Source organism: Callospermophilus lateralis, chromosome 11, assembly GCF_048772815.1.
Source record: "Callospermophilus lateralis isolate mCalLat2 chromosome 11, mCalLat2.hap1, whole genome shotgun sequence".
Classification (NCBI taxonomy): Eukaryota; Metazoa; Chordata; class Mammalia; order Rodentia; family Sciuridae; genus Callospermophilus; species Callospermophilus lateralis.
This window is the reverse complement of record NC_135315.1, coordinates 68,762,307-68,784,641: the sequence shown is the minus strand read 5'-3', so window position 1 is coordinate 68,784,641 and position 22,335 is coordinate 68,762,307. Positions and strand designations below refer to the sequence as shown.

Genomic DNA, 22,335 nt, shown 5'->3' with positions numbered 1-22,335 from the left:
AGGGTAAGATACCTATTGAAGATGCTCAAGGAGTGGGGAGCAAGTCTTCTGAAATGAGACCTGAGCCTGCTCCATTAGTACCTCTTTGAACATAAAGATGTTCTCTTGGCTGCCCTTGCATCCAGACAGTAAGGCAGCTCTTGCTTGGCTTCATTGCAAAGACTCACTAGTTTTAAAATACCTTCCACTTGGTGAAAGTGTTCTTGGATTGGAGGTAGAAAGAGATATAAAAGTGCATATTACATGGCAGACACTGTTCTATGTGTGTACAAAAATGATGTAATTTAACAATCACATAATTGCTGAGATGGGTGCTATTACTTCCATTTTTCAGATACGGAAACTAAAGTCAAGAGAAGTTAAGCCTGCCAATGCCACACAGAGGCAGAACTAGGGTTGGACCCAAAAGTAGGTGATGCCTAGGTGGTTGAGATAAGAGGAGAACACTTGAAATGCTCTCATTATCCTTCCAACTGGGTGACAGGAAGCAGGCTTGACTTAGAGCCCTGGACTGGGTCGGACTCCCCTTCCTCACTCACCAGCATGCCTTTGGTAAGTCATGGAGCTTCCCAGCATGGATGATACCACACTTGCCATCCTTCCTCACATGGCCATGGTGGTGTGGTTGTGGAGTGTGCTTCTGTGTGTCGTAGTTTGGTGTATGCTATCAGTCACTCAACAAAACCCCAAATTTTACTACTACTGTGAAGGGGGTCAATAACTTGAAGCTGTCCTTTAAATTCCTGGCCTTGCAACAATCATGACACCATTTAGTCAGTTAAAGATTGGAGACTGAAAAATTATAATTTGCATTTCTGAAAGGCATGTCTTATCTTGTTTCATATTATCAAATGTTTCTGTTAATATCCAGTGCTTCCACTGATGGCTGTGTTAATCAAGATCATAAAAATAGATAACATTTATGGAGCCCACATCATGGGCTGAGTAGCATGCTCAACTCTCCTTTGCATTGTCTTGAATAATTGTCACAGTGACCCTGGAAGGTAGATACTATAGTTATCTCCATTTTTTAGCTTTGAGGGGTAAAGTGACTTGCCCAAAGTTACAACTATGAAGTGGTAGGGCTCGGATTTGAACCTGGGTCTGTCTGACTCAGGGCCTCTTCTCCCCACAGAGTTCTCTGCCTTCACGTGAGCTACAGCTATGGGGAAGGCAGTACTCAGGATTGAGAAACAATTCAATTCAAATAATTCAACAGTTCTACTCAGAGTCCCTCCAATGGTTCTGTCATCTCCTTTCACAGGACTAAACTAAAGAATACTTCAAAATATCACCCAAAGTTATACCTGCCTCCTCCAAAACTGTGGAATTTCATTAGGGATTAACGGTGCAAGTCACAGTTATAGACCTATCATAAATTAGCTTTGTGGCCATATAATGAACTATACAAGCCAGCGTAGTTTTAAGAGGATCATTTATTATATTGCCATAAACAGAGCTATATAAAAAGAATTATTTCTGAGACTCTGCACATCTGTGCTCACAATCATGTCTTTATGTGAGCTTTGCAAACAAGGATAAAAGTCCAATTTAGACTGTTACTGAATGTCAGTTCTCCATTCAATAGGGAAAGACGATTCAAAGTATTCCAAAGGTGTGAACGCCAAAGGTCTCAGCCATCTTTCCTGATAACAACCAGAACTGTTAATCACAACATAATGAGCTAATTTAAGCCTCACATTGTTTTAACAGTGTGGAGTGGTGAGGAAGGTGATTTAGAGCCTAGTTGGAGATGCTATCACTCTCTAGCTGAGTGTCCTGGGGCAGGATTACTTAAAAATTCTCTGAGCCTGAGCTTCTTTATCACTTTATTTTTCTTTCTTTGTTTGTTTGTGGTCTCCCCTCTACTCTTCCCAGAATGCAAGCTCTGAGAAGGTAGGGATGTCCTAGGATCTTTATCCTCTCTGATTAGAAAAGTACCTGGGGCACAAATAGGTGCTCAATGAGTATTCACTGGTTAAAGTGTCTTGTAAATTGGTTAAATAGGGATGAGGATTCCTTTCTCACAGGGATTTTATGTGGGTTAAGTGTGATATTGGATGTGGACTCAACTTATTATGTACCAATACTATGGTAAGTGAATCATGTATGTTCTTACTTAATCCTCTTTGGAAGAGTCTATAAATCACAGCACTTATAACAGAAGGATGCCAACAACATTACCCTTTGAACTTGACATGTATAAATTCTGTGGGGAGCCAGAAACTGCAATCAAGAGTACATTTAATCCTGGCTTAAATCATTCATTCATTCATCAGTATTTCTGATGAATGGGTCAGGCCCGTGCTGAGTCCCAGGGCTTAGTCATGAACAGGTATGTTCATGCTGCACGCATGGAACTTACCATCTAGTTGAGCATCTGACCAAAGGCAGGTGGGGGCCAGATCACAGAGAACCCTAAAACCCACCATGAGCTTAGACTTTACTCTGGGAAATGGGTGAAACCAAAGTGTGTGCAGCTGGGGCAGGGGCCACTCTTACCCCTTTCCCCATGGCTCTTGTCTAGGAACTTTCCTACAGCCTTGCCCAAGGAAAATAGTCCTATGTGAGAGAAGGATCTCTAAGAAACATATCTAGAATTACAGGTACTATTGCTAATATTGATAAAGAATACTGTTTTGAATCTCAAATTCACCTCTGTGGAAGAAACAATTGTGATTTTTGAAACTTCTGCCCATCTAAGAGAAGAGGTTAACCACTGATCAGAACTGAATGGGTAACATATCATAGTGGGAAGCCCCTCCCTCCACCCACACCCTGTGCCCCTTCTTCCCACATTTACCAATAGAACAGTCATGTCCAGTCCAGCTTGGGTCACAGCTGCAAAGCCCGGTGTCTGGGAGGAAGGTCCCATGGCCTGAGCACTGGTCCAAGCAGGTGGCCCTGGGTGTCTCGCAGTTGGTGCCTCCCCATCCCACAGAGCAGTGGCACTCGCCTCTCACGCAGACACCGCGGCCTGAACACATGGGGTCCATGCAGTCCACTGTGATGAGGAGGAGAGGGGACACAAATAAGCATCTTGCAGCAAGGTTGAGGGTTCTGTCAGCAAATGTGCAGCTAGAAGGACACCATGTCCAATGGAGATGCCTCTTTTGGTGAAGAGCAGTACTTTAGCAAAGCTGAGTCTCCTACTCTCAGTGACGGACCATTTACCTCTTCGAGGCTGTTTCCTCAACTGTGAAGTTTGGACACAAATTCTACCTTTTGGTTTAGGAGATGGACCAAGTATAACCTCATATCAAGCATCAATATAGCACCCAGTGACACCCCCTCCCCCTTATTGTCCATAATAATCGCAAGGATAGAGGACAAGATTTTGCTTTGTTCATTTCTGATTCTCACCTCCTAGAATAGTGCTCAGCACCTATGAGGTTCTCAACAACTCTATACAACAAACTTTTGCTATTTACTACTTTATAATGCAATTTTATTTATGTGAGCATGAAATTAAAATAAATTCCTTAATTTAAACAAGAATTATTTTTGCAACCAAATCCTATTTGATTTCATAATCTCCCCCAAATTCTTGGGGCTTGCCTGAAGGTGACATTTGATCGAGTTTTTAAGATTACAAATGCTGACTTTGCGCAGCTTCTCCTCTGTGGTGGGTGAGCTAGAAAGCTACAGCTCCCAGCCAGCAGCCCCTATAAGGCAGGGGCCCCAAGGCAAGGGGTTTCAAGAGGCAGATGCAGAAAAGGGGAAAGGGGAAAGGGAAGGAAGACTAGTATTGTGGGTCACCTGCTTTGTGTCTGCACTATATTAAGTACTTTATCTACACTATCAGATTCAGTTCTCTCAATAACCCAATAAGGAACACATGAGGAAAACAGGCTTGGAGGGGTAACTAATTTATGTTAGGTCACATAGCTAAATCCTGCCAAAGATAAATTTTTTCCCCATTTTTTAAAATTGTGGCAAAATATAAGACTAGACTTACCACTTTAATCATTGTTAAACGTGCAGTTCAGGGGAATTAGGGACATTCACGTTGTTCTGCAACTACTAACCACCAGCCATCTCCAGAACATTTTTTATCTCATAAAAAAGAAGCTCTGTACTCATTAAACAAATCCATATTTCTCTTTTCCCTCAGCCCCTGGCAACCACCATGCTACTTTCTGTCTCTGAATTTGGCTACGCCAGGTATCTTATGCAAGTGATATCATATGGTATTTATCGTTTATTGATTTATTTCACTTGATATGTTGTTGAGGTTCACCACTGTTGCGGTGTGTGTCTGAATTTCTTTGCTTTTTAAGGCTTAATAATATTCCATTGCCCTATATGTACTACATTTGGTTTATCAATTCATCCATGTGGGTTGCTTCCACCTTTTAGCCACTGTGAATAATAGGCTATGAACGCTATCTCTTTGAGTTCCTGCTTTCATTTTGTTTGAGCATATCCCCAGAGGAGAAATTTCTGGATCATATGGTAGTTAGATTTTTAATTTTTTGAGGAACCAACACACTGTTTTCTACAGTAATTCTAATATTTTAGATTTCTCCCAATAATGTTCAAGGATTCCAATTTCTCCACATTCAGAAAAGAATTTGAAGGTATGTCTTTCTGTTTCTGAAACCAATGATATGTCTATTAAGGGCTCTACCAAAATCAAAAGAGACCTTGATCTTCCACAAATCACTGCATAGGGAAAGCAGAAGGGTTAGAGAATCGACCTCTGTGGTTCCAGTTCAGGAGGAGAGTACAAAAGGTAGCAGAGTGAAGACAGAATTGATAAAGGACGTTGGCCCATAAAAAGTTGTTAGGTCTGCCTTTTGCTCTAGGGAGGAAGGGGATTCTATTCATTTTGTGACAGAGAGGACATGTGTCCTGGTAGGGACCCAACACAGAGCTGCTGGGGATTAGAGGGTTTCCAGTACTCACTTCCTCCTTCCAGGAGCTCCTGAGGAAGTCCTACACTGCAACGGAAAGAATCTAGTATCTGGCCTCTGAGGACTAAGAGTCAAGGATTAGGGGAAAAATGAACTGGTTCTATGTCCATCATCAAGGGACATACCTGCTCTGATCTTCCCAACTAAAAGCAGGCATGGTAAAAATACACACCTCTCAGGTTGCTGTAAGGTCCAAATGACACTGAGGACTTGAAAGGACTTGTATAAACTAAGTAGCTTTAAACTACTGAAGCATAGAGAAGCTAAATAGCTTGCCCAAGATCACACTGTAGTACACAGGAAGTTCCACTGGAATCATTCTTTCAAGGTCTAGGCCTCTTGCTATTTTCTGTTACAATCTTACTCATTTCAAAACTGCATACTGCATATATACTTACATAAATGCAGGAAGTGGTTTAAAAATAGAATTCAAAACAAAACTCGAAAGAAATAGGCAATGTGGAGAATTAATAAAGCTAAATGAAGGCAAAGACCCTCTTCCCTTGCAGTCTCTGGACACCACTTAGTAATGACTAAAACATGACCTGTTGGAGTTCCTAGTAATTACAAATAATGAAATAATGACAGTGATAAATTCTCATGACCTGCCTCAGATCTCAGAACCTCAGAAGGATTATTCTGGCCCATTAGGTTACTCTGATAATTCCCTAGATCCAGAGAGTTTTCCAATTTGACAGGAAACTACTCAGCAATTCCTACCCTGAGGCCTATACAGGTATTTCCCATTCTGTGAGGGCTGGACCTCAGCTTCGGGTTCATGTGGCCTCTGAGAATCCCAGGGCACCCTCCAGGTGGAACCTGTAAATCTACACTGTTAGAGAGCAGGCCAAGAGGGTGTCCAGTGTAGCAGGAGGCTCTTGGCATCACAGTCCTGTTCTTGCCCTGTTGCAATGAGTCTGAAGGGACCCAGGAACCAGCAAAGTGAATCCCACGCTCCCAGCAGAGAACAAAGACCAGGAGGAACTGAGGAGAGGCCTTCATCTCTGCAGGTCAACTGGGTAAAGCGAGTATAGGGCAAGAGGGGGGTTAGAAAGAGGCTTGCAAGGCCGGAAGGGAGCAGCTCCAGGGATCCTTGACGGACTGGCAGTGGTCCAGCAGGATGGATGCTGTCCCTGTGCTCTGTTGATCCTAAACTGAGGGCCATTATCTATGCCACAATGATGCTCTGCCACAGAGGTCATGGGAAGACTAGATCTGCCCCTTTCTGGGCCTTTGGGGTGGTAGCAACCCCAGGATGGAGCCAAAGCTGCCTTCCTCCCATCGTGCTAGGACAACATCTGAGCATTAGTTACTTCACAGGGAGCTGTGCATGACCTGGGAAGAACCAGCAGACCAGGGGTGGGAGCACAGGATGGAGGAGAGGGTAACACTCATAGGGAGGTGGGCTGACTTGGTTTAGAAGAGGGTCTGACTTAGTTTCTTCTTAGAAGGCATATTCACAGTTACATTTTTTCCCCTTCCCACTGCAGAGCTTGCCATTTGAGCCAGGATTCCTAGCAGAAGCTTAGCCCATTAATGAAATGATGAGGCCTGCATGACTAGGCTGCAGACACAACCCATTCCCCCAAATGTTCCACGCTCCACTGACCACACAAGCAATTAGACACCTTCAGGACCAAAAAATCAGCAGTCTCACTTTTCACTGCAAAAGATCTAAGTTTGTTCTCTTCTGCCCCTCCCCCACCCCTTCCAAGCGTCCTGCTGGCTCAGTTCAAGCTTTAAAAAATACGGGGCAATAAACTTCAGAAGAAGGAAGAGAGAGGAAAAAAAAGTAAGCTTGTTAGCTGATGTTTTATAAACACAGTTAGCACAGAGCTGGGGGAGGGGGGAGGAGGAGGAGGAAGGCCCAAGAAAACCCTATTATAAACACAGGACTATGTAATGACACCTAGCCAGAGAAAGAAATAATAAAGGGAATCAGTCCCAGATGGGCCTCTTCAGAAGAGAAAGCAGGAGTAAAAGCATTTCTTTTCAAATAGATAACGTAAATCAAAGTTCTGAACAACATTTTTCTCTTTGTAAATAACCCTGCGGCTCTGAGGCACCGTCTAGTTCAGCTTTTCTGGGGATAGGCACGTTCCCCTCCTGAGCTCACATTATGCAGATGGGGATAAGGGTGGGACAACCCACCATTTCCTGTTCCTTCTCAGGGTGTCCACCTCAACTGTCCAAAAGGAAAGGGAGAGCAGAGGAAGGTCCCTAATTCTCGGGCTAAGAAAGCCAGCTTCCTTTGTTCTAGGGGCTGGTGCCTCCTCCCAAACAGCTCCAGTCACCCCCACTGATGGATGCCCAGCCCTTATTGGGGAAGTGGGGGTGCGTGAAGCCTGTCTCAATCCCTTCCTGTACCCTATCTTTGGAAAATGGCCTGTTAGTACTCTCTTTCTTTTAAGAGAAAATAATGCCCTATGAGGAGCTTCTCTGTCAAATACCAAATGGGTTTAGAAGGCCAGCTCTCCTTGGAGTCTCTGGCATGGGCAGTGGAAGGGGACAGGGTGCTACATGGTGGTGAACAGGTGATAACCACAGTGCACAGCATCATTCATTAACTGCAAATGGCAATGTCCCTCTATCTCAAAAGACTTTGGGTGAAATGAATGGGTAAAACAGGAACTGCGCTTCATTTGTCCCCAGAATAATCCTAACAATAAAAAGCCACATTTATGGAGCATTTACTATGTGTCAGACTCTGTGCTAAGTGGTTTTCATGGGTCATTTAATTCGATCTTCACAATGGCCCTCTGAGGAAGGTATTCCCATTTTGTAGATGAAGGAACAGAGGCAAGCGAGTACAGAACCAGACTCAAACATATATGTGATTTCAGAATATGCAGTCATAAAAGCTCCTCCATGTTGCTTGTAAGTGAGAGTCCTCCTATTGTCTGGAAATCCAAAGGAGAAGACCTGGGCTGAATCCATTGGTCAGATTTTGATCATGGGAAGGTCACTGCCCCTTCCCAGGTCTCAGTTTCTTCATTTATAAAACAAAAATATTCATCTGGCTCACTCAGTTAGCTTTTTCCAGAAAAAATCTAAATGTCATTGTTAAATCCATCTTTGATTTACTTAGCCACACAATTGCTTTATGAAGGAGAAAGGCATGCTCATGAGCACCAACGAGTCATATGTGAACACATGCGCGCACATAGTAACACACACATACAGGAGTATGGTAAAGGCAGACAGAGTGTGAAGTCTGTGGTAGAAATTGACTTGAGAAATGGAGACAGGAAAGAGCAGATGAGCTTAGAGGGGAGTGGAAAGAACTTGGGCTGTGGAGCCAGAATGACTGGGCCAAACCCAGTTCTGCCACTGAATAGTCGAGCAAACTCCTAACTGGGTTTGACATTAGGTATTATTAGGAGGTTTCTAGCACAGATCCTTGATATGATAAATGGGCAGTAAGTGACAGCCCTCCTCCCCTTTGTGGACCATTATGGATGCTGGTGGACTTCTAACATCAAGGGCAGAGGTCACAGGGAGGTTGGGAGGCTTCCTCTATTTCAGAGGACAGACCTACAGCTGCCACTGGTATGTCCTACCTTCCTCGCAGCTCTCGCCCTTGTAACCAGGGTTGCAGATGCAGGTACCCATGATGCAGGTGCCGTGGTTGCTGCAGGCCATGTCGATACACTGGTTGGTGGGCACATCGCACTCAGCACCCTTCCAGCCGCTATGGCACAGGCACCTGCCCTTCATGTACTGGCCATTTCCACTACAGAGCATGGGGCAGGAGGCTGGGGAGACAGTGCCAGAAGCTGGCATGAGTCATCTTTCAACATTCCCAACTTTGCCACACATCTGATAGGCAGACATGTGCCCGTCACATTTCTTTTGCTCTATTTTTCTCCAGGTTAAACACATCTGGAATTATAGGTGAAAGCAAGAGGTGCAGGGCCCCCAGTGCTGCTGCCCACTGAATGAGGCTTTCTCCACCCCTTTCCTATAGCTGGTATGGTCGGGGGGCTGCTGGGAAACTCAGACAGTAAGCTGCAGTCTGCTTCTTGTTCTCCCTGGAAAAGGCAGTGGCTGGGCCCCTTGCTAGCCTGAATCTCTCCTCCAATGCTCTCCTTCCAATAGCACTCCATTTTCCCTTCCCCACACCTCATCTGCAGCACCACTTACTGCTGTCTTTAACCCAGCAACCCCCTGCTTCCCTTGTCTTTTAGGCCTCCACTCCAGTCCCATACACCACTGCCCCCTTGAGAGAAGAGCTGGGCCCAACTTGGCTCTTTAAAGTATTATCTTTCCATTCTGCCTCTTAGCGTAAAGGGTTTGGTGATCATCTCTACAAAGGACACTATATAAAAATAAATTATATTGCATTGTGCTATAAGTACTTGCCAGTCTTACCAAGATACAGTAAGGCTGTTTTATACATGACTCTTAACTTTAAGTGCATATGGGATGAGACAGTAATTCTTGTTAGGAGGAATGACTCATCTCTCTCTGTATTACCTTCCCCTGGCCCCACCTGACTCCTTTCCCTTTTAAAGCACTCAGCAGGTAATGACTGTGCTTCCTGGGGCTGCCAGCTCTGCCGCCTCAAATGGAGTCTATTTCACATAAGCTAAAATAAGCAGAACCCTCAAAGTGACATCGTGGCATAGTATTTGCCAAGCCATGTTCCCTGAGCCTGGGAAATCATCTCTGCTTTCCACTCATAAACAACTCCAATCAGCCTCAGAACTTGGGTCCAATCCTGCCTTGTCTGGAAACCCCTCCTGAGCTGATCCTTCTCCCTTCCAAGCAGAGACGGTGTGCTTTAACCTTGCTGTCATGTTTTACTTATTATGGTGCTGCTTTGCCGTTGTCCATTTGCTTGTCTAACTCCCAGGACAGACTGGGAGCTCCCAGGGCTGGGCCTTGTTTCATGTTGTAAACACAGTGATCAGCAAAGGACCAAATCCCAAATGGGTGTGAAGCCAATGGCTGCTGTATGAGTGAAGTGGTGGAAAAACAGCAGAGGAGGCCGTTTCAGCTTCCCAAGGGGAGAACCAAATCCTCAGGACTACAGGCCTCCTTTGGCATTTTCCCTGTTCATTCTTCCAGGACAGAAATGAAGACCAAAAGCACAAGCTTTTAAAACTCTCTCAGTAGTGGTTTTCGTCAGCACCACATGTGCTTAAATATCAGGCAACAGCAGGGCCGTGTGGAGAGGAGAAGCTTGGCCTCCCAGGTCCTTCCCTGGTGGTCTCAACTAAGATTCTCCCTGCACTGTCAGAAGGTCTGAATGGAGCCGCTTCCCAGGCTCCCCATCCACAGGCCTGAGAGAAATCACACTCGTGTGAAGAGAAACTTCAAAGATGGTTGGGAAGAGCTGATCACTCCTCTAAAGGGGAAATGAGCTATGTAAAAGAACCCCCACTGCTACTCTGCCTGCTCCAACAAGGGACACTAAATTTACTGTGGCTGCCCCTCCCTTCCTGACCACTCTCGTAGCCCACAGTGGATAACAATGGTGGACAGGATTCCATTGAAGGGCTTCTGAAGAATGACCCTAGGAGCCTTCTTGGGCACACCGTGGGGTGTCCTGGAGTTCTGCAGTTTGTCTGAGAAGTGGAACCTGAGCTTCCCAAAGGGTCTTGGGAGCAGAAACCAAGAGCCCCACCACAGTGCTCACCTCTGCCACAGTCGGGGCCTAGAAACCCCAGGAAGCAGTGGCAGGTCCCCGAGATGCAGTCACCATTGCCATAGCAGTTGCTGGGGCAGTTGTCCACCGATTCTGGAGGGAGAAAAGAGGAGGTAAGTTGAAAACAGATAAGAGCCCAGAAGCATGCCTCAGGTCACCCAAGACCCATGTACTTGAGCAATTTGTGTCCAGTCACGGGAAGGAACCAGTGGAGTTAAAATTATGCTCTTTTTACACTTATTGAGGTACACCTCAATTCACATTGTGTTCTGAAAAATGTCTTCCCGAACCAAGTTTTTATGAATCAACTTTGACTCAACAAATGCATTAGAAGGTCTTTAAAAGCCATTGTTAGAAAACGGTTTAGCCTGTGAGCGGCGGTCAGTTTTGGAGTGGGGTTCCTGGGTGAGTATACTTTTCAGTGTTTTACATTATTCCCATGGTAGGCTGATATTCCACTCGTTTTTTTTTTTTCCATAAAGCTGCTGGGAATTTGCAAATCTCTTTTTCTTCCTGTGATTTTCCATCTATCCACCCAGATCCCCACCACCCATCACTGTGGCCTTTCAGCTCTCCTCTTGCTCCTTACCCTGCTTTATTCCCCTGGCAACCTGAGGGATCTCCCTGAGATAAACCTAATCCTGCCACTCTCCTACTTAAAACCCTTCAAAGGCCCCCCACTGGACCAGATGAAAAAATTTGAGCTTTTTCAAAAGGCACATACATTTTCCCCCCTATTCTCTTTTGTGTCCCCAGAACCTATCATGCCTACCTTTTGCAGGAATGTTACTTTCCCTAACTCTTCCTAATATCTTTGGCATATACCTCTATGTGATATGTGAAGGAAACACAGAATTAATCACAGAAAGATTTTAATCAAAAATTAGGCAATGTTCTGTAGCTCTAGTTAGTAAACCTATTATTGAGAATCTGCTTATTTGTAACAGCTCATTTCTCAATGAGCTGGATGCAGAACAAAGCAAAGAAGCAACTGTCTACAGAACGCCTTCTTTGTGCCACATATTTCTACAAATCTGTCTCATTGCACCAAGCCTGACAAGTCCCTATGTATTGTTATTCATATCTTACTTGAAAAATTTTAAAAAAAAGGCAGCTGAGAGAGATGAAGTGACCTGCTGACAGCCATAGATGCTGTCACGGAGGCAGGATTTGAAATCAGGCTCCTGGACTCCAAGCCTGGTCTCCTTCCCTGATACAAGGCCATCTGGGCTATGTGGGAACTTATTGCACATCAGACACCAGGGGGATGTACAGAGCAGGCACGTGGGACAATGAAGCTGGTCCTGAAGGCAGCGAGGGAACCTCTAGAAGTGTAGAGGATTCTAGGACTATCAGAGCTGGAAAGATTCCAAGAGACTATCCACTCCAGTGCTTTTATTTAACAGAGAAAGAAACTGAGACCTGGTGGAAGGACAGTGACTTCCCCGAGGTCACTGAGTGATTCAGGAGAGTGGAATTTGAAAGCAGAGGAAAAGGTTGGTCAGGCAGATGGAGCTAAGGATTCAAACTGCTGTCTCTGGTCACAATGATCAGCCACGATGCCAAGACTGAGGCCTTTGTTCAAGGAGATGTTGGTGCATCTGACACAAGTCTTGCCTGTAAGAAATGTGCAGCCTAACTAAACAGCCTGGGTAGCGGCATGGGGCGAGGAAAAGCTCCACCCAGAGGTAAGGAAACCTCCTATAAGGTCCGTACTTCTAGGGCCATGCTCTGTGACCTAAATTGGCTTCCTTCCACTCTCTGGGCCTCAGCTTTCTCATCTGTAAGATGAAGGTGATGGCAGAGATCATTTCTGTTCTAAAATTCCAAGAGTCCATCATTAATTAAGAGATGACTGTGGAGAAGGGGCATCAAGATTTTAAATGGGGCAGCGTGTTAAGGGCAGGACAGTGGCAGCTGGAACGGGGGCAAAATCAGCCCCATTCAGCCTCCAAATCAGCTAGAAGGATGGGCTTGAAGGATGGCATGGTGATGGATAGGTGGCAGAGGGGGCATTTACAGCACTGTCGCACTTTTAAGAAAGGCCTTTCCCCAAGATCTTCCAGGAGCAATTTGGAAAAGATTTCAAAAGTTCAGAAAAATAGTCCAAATGTGTGGTTCCTTTTGTGAGTGGGAAATTTCATTCAATGGAGTGAACAAGAACATGAGATCAAACCCAATTGTGGCCTAATTTCAGGGCGAGTGGTCTGGGTTCTGCCAGTGTGAGGCTTACAGGTAGGGCCCTGTGCCTATCTGCTCTCCACCAGTTTTGCCTGGAAGAGTCCATGTCCCTGGATGTTTAAATTGGTAGTGGCTTCTTGTTTTTACAAAACCATTCAGAAGTTTCATTTTGAATAGTGTGTTTTGTTTTCATTTTTTCCCATAGTACTGGGATTGAACGCAGGGAGACTTTCCCATTGAGCTACATCTCCAGCCCTTTTTAGTTTTAATTTTGAGGCAGGGTCTCATTAAGTTGCTTAGATCCTTGCTAAGTTGCTGAGACTGGCCTGCTTTAATGTCCTTTTTGAAAATAAGAATGTTAGCTGGGCGCAGTGGTACATGTCTATGATCCCAGTGACTCAGGAGGCTGAGGCAAGAGAATTGCAAGTTCAAGGCCAGCCTCAGCAGGTTAGCAAGAACCTAAGCAACTTAGTGAGACCTTGTCTCAAAAAAAAAAATGATGATGAAATGTCACTCAGTGTGGTTAAGCACTCCTGGATTCAATAGTAGGTACAAAAAAAAAAAAAAAACAAAGTTGAGTCTGGGGCTACATCACTGGATCTTTCTTGACCAAGATCTTTCTTGATCTTTCATTTCACTTGCTCCTCCCACACATCTCTGATTGGCAACCTCTATTCCTTTTTCCAAATCCAATTCAAATGCCATCTCCTTTGAAAGGTCTTCCTGGCAGCTTAAACAAGCTGAGCTATACACAGAACTCTTTTTCTCACCCCTATTAAGTACTATATAGTTGACTTGTTGGCTGAACTGCTTGAGGATAGAAACAGGGCTTATTCATTTATGTGTTTACCCTGGTATACAAAAGGTTCTGAGTAAATGTTTATTGCTATCGCTGAAAGAATTCAACTAGATGCTCTTCCAGATCCCTCCCAGATCCAAAATTGTATGGTTAGGTCCTTCTCACACCCAAAGTTATAAAATATGTCTCTTAATAAGATCACTTTAGTTACCAGTTGCATTTTTAACATGATCAACTGCAGATCAAAGCCTCAGAGTGAAAAAGTGAGGAAATACATTTTCTGAGACTAAGCATAGTGCTGGCTGCTGCATGTGACAGAATGGATACCTGCATGCTACCAAACTCCCCCTGAGCTGTTGGTATCAGAAAAAGCAGAAGTTTAAGACATAAAAGGTGTGAAATAATTTTCAGATGGCAAAAAGAAATGGAAGGGAGAGAATTTGGGGAATATTTTCTTTTAATGACATGTTTATGTATATAGTTTTTCTTCTGTTTGGAGGGATTTCAGCAACTTGAGATCCATTGGGATCCCACACATAATGAGTCTCCACTGACCAGATATCTCTATGCTAAACTCTAAGGCAGAAGTGACACTCCAAGTGGCTTGGGAAAAGTGTGAATTTTACTACATAAATACGTTGCATGTTCCCAATTAGTGTGTGGGAGTTTCTACCCCCTGTGCTCACACTCACACAGCAGATGCTTTCAATTAGTGGAAGGTGTACCTTTAGATATGCTTGGCTCTGATTAAAAATTCAGTTGCCTACGAGTAACTGATTTTCATAGTTGGGTGTGTGCTATGTTGGAAAATGGGGACCATTTTCTTTTCCAGCTTTTGTTTTTCTATCATAGCAGTGGGCCTGTGTAGGAAATTTCATTTTGAAAAATGTGTTTTTCCTTCCATCAGTTTTGGTATGCAGAGTTTTAATGTATCCTTAGTGTACTCTCTGGACACGTGTTGAGCTGGTGAGTTCTATGGAGGTGGAACCCAGTGTTGCTGGAAATACAAAGGGCATGTTCAGAAGGAAGAAGGACAATGACGCTCCTTCACGGAGGAGAAACGGAGTCAGGAAACCACACAGGCCTTGGGGAACCACTAGAGTGCCCATTTTGTCTGTTCACCACACTTGATCAGAAATGAATCATTAGCTTGGCTCTGAGAGGGTGAAAGGTGATCAGAGCCGATACTCATGTCCTCTGGAATCTAGGATCAATGCCTGCGAAATCAGGCTGCATTTGTTGTCTTTGGCTTTTCTCTTCTGAAATGCAACATAGGTAAACCCCCTGGAGGAGGAAAACTGCCTTGTGGTACTGCACAGAGGTAGTAATATTGGGTGAGGAGAGGTGGCCTTCTTCTCAATCAGCTTGCATACCATGGACACACCTCCACCTGCCTCTTATCTGGTTTGAGCAGCAAAAAACTATGGTCATGGGAGCTTGGTGTTGGACCTCAGCACCAGAGCCAGCGGCAATCAGCTGCGTGAGTGAGGGCAAGTTCCCCTCACCAGCCTCAGGCCTTCCTTCCTGACTTCTCGACACCTCCTGTATGTCTTATTCCCTCGTGATGTGTCTAAGCTAATGGAAGCCTGTGTTTACTACCTACAATTCCTTCCTCTGTTTCTGTTGTCTTTCTTTCAATGGTGAGAATGGATGTTAGAAACTCTTTGGGAGCCTTTGGTTGAAGAACCAAGGCCCACCTATTGCCCAACAGTCATCCACTTACTAAAGCCTCCTTCTGGCTGCTCTGCATGGGGATGGAGGTTAATGCTACAAATGAGATGGAACTTGAACTCCCCGACAGCCAACTGGGTGCCTGAATATTCCCACCTTGACTTCAGCTAGTGAACCTTAAACTTTAGGTTACATCTATTACACCCCCTCTGTTCCTAATATAAAAGGACTTGGTTTATTATTAGCAACCAAAAGGAAAGATGGACACAAACTAGGTATCAGAGCTAGGATTTAATTCTACAACTTGAGGTTGAGAGAAGAGCACAACAGAAACCCTCACATTCCCTCAAATGGAACTATGAGGATATAATCATGTATTCTAATTTAACCCTTATAATAATTGAAAAAACTAGGTGTCTTGGTCACCATTTTAGTCTCATAAGGAGACTGAGAGCTGAAGTCACTTTCTCGAGGTCACATAGTTGATAAGGGTGGATCTGGTAAGTGAACTACATCCTACCTGCAGCCAGGTGTGTGCTATATGGCCTGGACCTAAGTTTGAGCTCTGGAGCTAGGCGGTCTCTTATTGGCTATGCATCTTTGGACAAAGTGTCTATACCGTCACTCTCCTCATCTGTGAAATCACAGCACCCACCTCAGAGAGCTGTTATAAAGAGAAAACAGGGTAATGCTGTGCATGTAAAGAAGTTGGCCCAGGACCTGGCAATTATTCTTTTGGTTTAAAGTAAGGGTCACACATGCCTTCTATTTGTAAACTAAAATAACACACTAATTTGGCCTAATGAATTCAAACAAGGAAATGTGGGTTACTGGGGGTAAGCACACATATACACACAAAACACATAGAAACTCCCCATGGTAAAAACAGGAAAGCAAACACACAATGTTCCTAATGTGAAAGGAGCAGGGTGTTTAGACAAATTTTCTCCTGGGGAAAGCACTGTCAAAGCAAATTAAAGCTGTTTTCTTCCTGAAGCCCCATCCCAAGCAGACTCATGCCAACATCTAAAAGAACTCTCTTCCCTCCGTCCTCTAGATTGGCACTGGGCAGATGCCAGGTGCTGGAAAGCTGATCCATGGCCTGTGAGGTGTCAATCCCTGTAGGTGCCCCAGCTTTCTCTGCAGATGAAAGGCCTTTAGTCTGAAACCACGAGGTCAATACAATGACAAAAAGTTGACAAAGCCCCTGACTGTGTGGGCTTGAAGCCAGTTCTGCACTGGCATTTGAACTGGGAGATCTGTTTTCAATCATACCCAGAAGTCTACCAACCTCTACTAAGAGCAGCTCTCAGGAGGGGTCTAGGAAAAAGACTGTTTCCTTGACTGCATTTGGTCTTGGTTCTTTGTTAATGATTTCTCTGTGGGAAAACGGAATTCCACCAGTAAGACTGAGAGCTCCCTGAAGACAGGCATCCTATCTGGAGAGTCTGGTGAGGGAAAAACACAACCAAGTACTCAGTGGTACTTATTGTATTGGTAACTAAACTCTTATTTCCCTTTCCTGTATTTTTAAATGTTCAATGCTAAAAATGAAGACAATGATAGGAAGTTCAACTTTGCATTGAACTTTTAGATCATATTTAGGAGTTCGAAGTTCACATCTGGGAGCCACATTTAAGAGACTGATAAGATAAACTAGAGCAGGTTCATTGAAGGACAACCAGAAAGATAAGTGAACTTGAAGCCACATTTCAAATAATGAATTCTGGAAGGAATTGGGAATTTTGCTTATTACCAAGGGAGTATGACCTCTGTCTTAAAATATAAGAAAGACTATTACATGAAATGAGAATCAGACTTTGTTCTATGACCCTAATAGTTTGACCTAGGTTCAATGAATAAGTACTACAGTCCTTGGGAAATAGACTTGGGTTGAAATAAAAAATAACTTCATCATATTCAGAGCAGAAAGCCACTTCCTACGTGGGGCTGCATTCTACTTGTGTGTATACATCTGTCTAAATATTGTAAAATGCTTGAGGGCAGGAAATGTTCAATCCATCTTTGAATCTAGTGCTAAGGGTATTTTCCTTGAGCAGAGCATCTAGGAAACTAAATGTTTGTTAGTTGAAGGACTAAATGAATGGAACGGGTGATCTACAAGGTCATGCATTACAAGTCACTGGATATATTCAAGGAGAGGACACTAGTGACTGGTGACAATATCTTAGTGGGGATTAAAAATAAACTGCCTGGCACTTACAAGCCTGATCCCTTATGAGTCCACGTTATGGTTTGGATATAAGGTATCCCCCCCAAAACTCCTGCATTAACACAGGAGTATTCAGAGGTAAATGATTAGATTATGAGAGTTGTATCTTGATTGGTCCCTCCTAGCTTGAGTGGATTGACTAAGTGATAACTGCAGGCAGGTGAGACATAGCTAGAGGAGGTGGGTCCCTAAAAGTGTGCCAAGATACATCTTCCCTGTGACCCCTCCACCCCTTTTTCTCCCTCCCTCCCTCTGCTTTTAGACCCTGCCATAAGGTGAGTTGCTTTCCTCTCCATGACTTTCACCCATGATTCTGCCTTACCTTGGGCCTAGATTAATGAAGTTATTCATCTATGGACTGAGACTTCTGAAACCATGAGCCCTAAATAAACTTTTCCTCTTCTAAGTCATTCTTTCTTGAGTATTTTTATCACAGTGGAGTACAGTTGACTAAAACAGTCCCCGAATCATGGTGTAAAGGAACATACTTGGACTGTGCCTGGAAATTTAGGCTTTCGTCCTATTCCTGCCACCAACTTGTTAGGTGATCCTGGCCAAGTCCTTTCCTGTTACTGACTTTTCTTTTTGCCTACAAAATTTGTTAAATTTATTCATCAAATATTTACTCAGCATCTACTCTGGCTCAGGAAGCATTTTAGTTGAGTGGATGGCTGAACTCATCTATGAAGTCTAACATCTGTGATCTACGGAATCAAACCAAATTAGTTATACTTTCAAACTATATAAATAGACGAAAAATCTGAGAAAATAATCATCATGTAAATGGCTCAAGGCAGACGTGGGGGAGAGAAGTCTGCTCTTGTTGGGGCTGAGTCTGTCATCTGCTCTGTACAAAGGGCCTCAAGTGAGTGGCCATGGCCGAAAGCACAGGGATGGGGCTAGAGAGTCTTTGCTCACTGTCTGCCTCTGGCTAAGGGCCCAGCCTTTTCCCGGGGCTGTTGGCAAGAGCTTTCTCAGGTGTCACAGTAGGGCTGTTGGCTCGTTTCTGCTGCCTTTGTCAGACAGCACTGCGCGTGCAGTTTCCTGCCTTGCCTCTCGAGCGTATGCTGGAGAGGCCACTGAGACACACACCAAGTAGTGACAAGACTGACAACTGGCATGCTGGCCAAGAGCAGGGGGCCTTCAAAGGAGAGGTGAGTGCTCAGGGTTTGGAGCAGAAGTTCTTTCCCTTGATCCTTCACCACAGTTGCATCACAGGAGAATGATCTGTCTACAGTTTCTGCCTGAGCAGCAGGCGGAGGTGGAGCACATGATGCCTAGCCTTCTCACTGTCCACAGCTGATTGGACCAGGATGACACCCGATCCAAGAAGAACCCATTCACAGGCTGAATGGTGCTCTGGGATGTGGCCTGGAGCACAGAGGTTACTGGATCAATCAGAGTCCTGCTCTCTAGTATTTGAACTAGAAAATTCCCAGGGACTTAGAGGACTAATTGGACTAACTTCTAACATCCTATACAGCACAGGAAGAGAAGTATGGTCTATAACAATTAATTGTATATTTCAAGATAGTAAGTAGAGAGGATTTTGATATTCCAAACACAATGAAATAATTATTTGGAGTGATGGATATGCTAATCACCTGTTCTGATCATTACTATACATGTATTGATGTATCACACTGTGCTCTATACATATGTACAATTATGTTAGTAGAAAATTAAAAACACATTTTTAAAATTGAGAGCATGGCATCTGGTGGTAGGAGTGAAAGCCAAAAGATGAGATGGAAAGAGAGGGGCTGGCAAGGTTGTCATGGCCAGGGAGGAGCCAAAGTTAAGAGGGAGTAGTCTGGAGCGAGGACAGGAAGCCAGCTTGTGTGCTGAGAACTGTGCATGAAGCTGAAGCTCAGGGAGAGGTGGGGATGCTGGGAGCAAGAGGCTGGGAGGCCCAGGAAAGAGGAGAATGAAAGTGGTCCTTGGGGCTGGTGCTTGCCCAGAGGCTTTTCAGGACCATCTAAGACTCAAACCATAGTTCTCTTTTTGAAACCAGTTCGCTGTCACACCTTCTTTTCTTTGAGGTCACCCAAGTGTTTTCGCTCCTGGCAGTGGAACACATTCATTCACCTTGGCACCTCATCAGTTTCAAAGTACCTGATAGCTTGCAGGCTTTGATGACAAGTGACAAGTACAGAACTCGACGTTTTAAAAGCATTTCCATGAAAGAGTTGTATTTGATCCTTACAAATAAAGGATCATATTCTGTGTGTGTGTGTGTGTGTGTGTGTGTGTGTGTTTTGCTGGGGCCTGTGCATGCAAGGCAAGCACTCAGTACCAATTGAGCTATATCCCCAGCCCAAGGATCATATTTATTTTATGTAGGATACAAAGATACATTCTTTATATGTAGGGAGAGAAGGTTATTATTACCCATTTAGTAGATGAGAACGTGAAGGTATAGAGAACTTGTCTAGGTTCATGTGATTAATAAGTGGCATGGCTGTGTTTAACCTGGATTTCTACTCCTACTGAATCTAGTGACTCTTTCATTATCTCACAACTGTTGATCCAATTCAAAAATAAAAATATGCTGATCTCACTCTTTTTGCCTCTTAGGCTCTAGCTACTGAGTTAGGACTACATAGAGGATGCTGCTAGGGCCAGCAAATCCCAGCTGATACCTACTTTGGTTTTGTTAATTGAAATTCTGGTTTTAAAACAGGCCTACTAGCATTCAGAAATCAAAACGCAGCTCTAGCCAGTCACACCTGCATCATACTCAGACAATGATATCTGTTGATTGATTCAAACAAGTCTCCATTGACCTTGCAATGCTGAAGCCACTGGGAGGCCCCAAAGCCTGGTCCTTATTTTCAAGGAGTGGAAAGGCTTGAGGCTTTGGTGTTGGGGATAAATTTTAACTCTTCTGAGGGTGAGACTTAGCTAATCACTATATCTGAGGGTCAGCTTAGTCCTCAGTGAAATAAGAAATCACTTGCCTAATACCATATATATGCATCTGGTGCATGAAATATGCTTAGGAAATACTGGTTTACTTCTATGTAATTTCAGTGATTTTCAAACTTTGGCTTGTGCCCAGTCACCTGAAAGCTTGTTAAAGAAAAAAAAAATCTTGGATTTCTGGACTCTCCTCAAGGTTTTGACTTAATAGGTCTGGGGGAGGTCCCAGGTGATACTGATGCCCCAGGTCTGCATACCACTTTGAGAACCACAGATGTGGAAGGAAAACTGAGACTTTAAACACAGGTCTATAAAAGCAAGCCAGACAGGGCAGAAGGATCTAAGCTATGCACGAATGCAAAAAGAACATGTGGACCATTTCCAAAGAGGAGGGCCTGGTCCTCCAGGAGGTAGCCTGTGAATAGCTCTTAGAGAATAGGTGGCCTTTTGAAATGCAAAGCATCTCTGGGCAGGATGGAGCTTGAGAAAGAGCCAGATCCAGAATAATCATTTTTGCTGCTCCCACGCAGTGACCTGCTAATCATCATGCCAACTTCATGTCAAGCCTGTCTTTGGGACAAATTACTTAAGAAATCAGTTTTTCAAAAGCTCACTCAGCTGCTGGCTGGAGAGTTCCATCTAATGAGCATCACTTTGTGTTGAATTATTCCACGATGACAGACAATGTATGAGCAGAAACAGGCTCTGAGGAGGTGTATATGGTTGGTAGGTTGGGGAGGGGAGCTGCTAATGACTCTCTAATCATTTATCCAGTCTAGTCACCAAGCTCACTACTGCTTACAAATCATACAAAACAACAATAACAAAAATAGCTCCCTTCTTCTCGCATTCAAGTCAGCATAGTTAGGTCTGAAAATGCACAAAACTATGTAAAGTTGACCTAGATAGCTACAGGTTAAAAAAATCTCATGTCTGCCTGGACTTTGCTCAGAAAGTGGAAATGACCAGGCTGTGGTACCTCTAGTCTGGTCTCCTACATCAGTGTTCTAAGTGGACTCTGTCTCCAGCCCTGTCCCTTTCAGCTGTCATCCTGGAACTGAGTTGCCTCAGGCCACTGATAAGGTCACTGTTCCTTATCATCTGAAGTGGATATCACAAACGGGAGCCCCAGGAACCTGTGGGTTCCTTGTTTTTGAAAAGTTGAATAAGTTGCCAGAATCTTTCAACAAGAAGTTTTCAAAGAAGCTTAATGTTGGCTTTTCTTGAAAAATTGGAAGATCTAGCATAGTGTCAATCTTTCCTCATTTAGGGTAGGCCTGACCCCAAGGTTGGCCGCAGACCCCTGCCGCTGCCTGTACGAAGGTCACCTTTCTCTAGAGGCATCTGAGTACACCCCTGGCCTAGAGCAGCGTCCTCCCAGCCTCACTTATTTATACTGTTGCTCTGTTCACACACCATCTGTCCTATTACTCTCTTAGTACTTTTATGAATCATTTATTTTTAAAGCAAATTTACTTAAAACAGAAATTCAATATCACCATGAAACAATGACTTGATTGACCTAATTATTATATCCTTTCCAGTTTACTAGAATAAATATATAAACTTTGGAACAGAGTTTGTCTTTGTAGAACCTAACATAATTTTGAGAACAATACTTTAAGAAATACTGGGCAGGAGAAAGCCCACATTTCTGAGGGGTTGAAGGCTCCAGCTTCTCTTTCTATGCTAACTTCTCTGGGTTGGGGGTATGGCTCTGTGGGAGAGTGTGAGCAAGCTGGTGTGAGCCCTGGGTTCCACCCTCAACACCAAAAGACCAAACCAAAACCATAAAGGCCTTCCTTATGTCTTCCTTGTTCTGCTGCCCAGTTACACACACTGCTCCCTCCTCAACCCACACACCCTTCTCAGCCTCTATGATTCAGCTAGTTCAGTAACCTTACATTCCTATCCCCTTTCCCTTATCAACCTGGCCAAGTCCTATCCCTCCTTTAGGTCCAAT

At 44.1% G+C, this 22,335-nt stretch overlaps 1 pseudogene; it reads right to left on the bottom strand.

Annotated features, from left to right (window-relative positions):
* LOC143410949 (teneurin-4-like) overlaps nucleotides 1–22,335 on the bottom strand; it is a 367,450-nt pseudogene that overhangs the window by 122,653 nt on the left and 222,462 nt on the right.